The following is a 1,901-nucleotide window of genomic DNA, read 5'->3' on the forward strand; positions in this document are numbered from 1 at the left end:
CCAATCTACGAGCTTCTAAATCTAACCTAAGACCTGTTCTGCACTAAGCCTTTGCTACGTGTGAATGTATCGATCTGTAAATCGCTGAGTGGTGCATCTGTAGTAGCTGTCTCCTCCTGTCTCCCATTTGGTGGGTGTCTATAATATTTGTGCCTAGACAAACTTCACAGTTTTCTATGACCTTCGTTATCGTCCTCATAACCTCTCCTCCCCTCCCCCACTAAAAGTACCTTCTTCTCTTGCAGGAAGAGATTCCACGGTGAATTGTTTTGTTCTGGTGGAATGCTAGGGGCGAATTTTCTGTTTATTCCTATCTGTTTAGAATAACAAAACCGCTTGATCTCCTCCCAAACTATCGCATTTTCGTACATGTGGTGAGTTCTCCCAGACTGTGAAGCATCCTTTAAAGTTTTACAAATTTGATTACCCCTCACCCTCGGCTGCGACCTTCATAGCGATTTTTCTCCTCCCATAACTACTATATTCGACTTTAGACGATCCAGAGGTCTTCCAGTCTTCCAAATACTTTGCCAGCTGTTGTCATTGACTATCCATTTCTTCCATATACGGCAGTCCATATCCAGTGTCTTCTTTCACCCGAGCTCTTATTAGTCGACGTTTCTTCCCTATCGTTATCTTCTACCATGTTCTTTTTCCTAGTCCAGCGTCCATTCTCGCAGGAATTACATAGCGTCCCTAGATGTTACACCGTTGTCCTATTTTAAGGCATTCACGGTTATAACTCGGGACAACTAGTCGGCTACTACCAATTTTTCTGATCCCTCTAAAGCAGAAAATGAACATGAATTAATCACTTTATAAAGTGAAGAAAAACATAATTAAAAATGAATACTACCTCCTTCTACCATAGGTATTTGAAGGTCTTAGTGAGATACTTATCTATGTATTGAGATGCTCGTTCTGTGGAAACTCTTATAATAATATCTGAAGGTGAGGGGCCTCCGCGAAATGATTAGATGTGATATAATAACAAGAAAAACATACCATAATAATAATAATAAGGAGAAGAAAGAAAAGGGTGGGGAGGGGGAAGAAATGACTTAGGGAAGGGTAATGTTGATATGGTTTCTGGGGCCCTTTCTACCCTGCCACCTCGTAGGAAGAAGGGTGGGGTAACTTAATGGCATAAAGGGTTAAGGGAAGCGGGAAGGTTATCGAAAAAATTGATATGTATTCGTGAGCTGTAGTACTGTTTCCAGTTGTAGTACGTTGTGAATGTGCGTTATGTTACGTCTCTCTAGAGAATTGTCCTTACAGATCTTCTGTAACATGCTGTTTTGTTGAAGTAATTTCAGGGCTGGTTATAAGAAGTGTTTCATCCCGACTATGTGGGCGGTGTAGATGTCAAATAATAATGGAACATAGACCGAAGTCGGCTACTACATTTTCCTTGCCTGGCTTATATATTACTTCTATATTGTATTGACCTTGGAGTTCCGTCCAGCGTGTAACCCTGGCTGAAGAGTCCTTTAACTTTCCCACCCATTTCAGGAGTTTGTGGTCAGTATGTACCTTAAATATCCTTCCAAACACATGTGACCTAAAGTAGTCGATAGCCCAGAATATTCCCAAGAATTTATTCCTTTGTTGGTAATTAATAAAATTTACTACTCAAAAAACATTATATTTGACCATCAACAAAACAATACTGCACACAAGACACTTATCGTTTTTTGTTTCGTTCTTTCACTTGACGATGGGTCTTTGTTCGTTTACTTTTACAACAGCCTCATCCAATCTCCAAACACACCTCACCCGGATTGAGCAATGGTGCAACCAATGGCGGATAAAAGTTAATGAATCAAAATGCACCCATGTGACCTTCACTCTCCGCCGAAGCTTCTGCCCACCTGTTACTCTAAACAATATACCTCTTCCCA

The sequence above is a fragment of the Halyomorpha halys genome, unplaced genomic scaffold, assembly GCF_000696795.3.
Source record: "Halyomorpha halys isolate HHAL.00 unplaced genomic scaffold, Hhal_1.1 Scaffold214.1, whole genome shotgun sequence".
In the NCBI taxonomy this organism is placed as follows: Eukaryota; Metazoa; Arthropoda; class Insecta; order Hemiptera; family Pentatomidae; genus Halyomorpha; species Halyomorpha halys.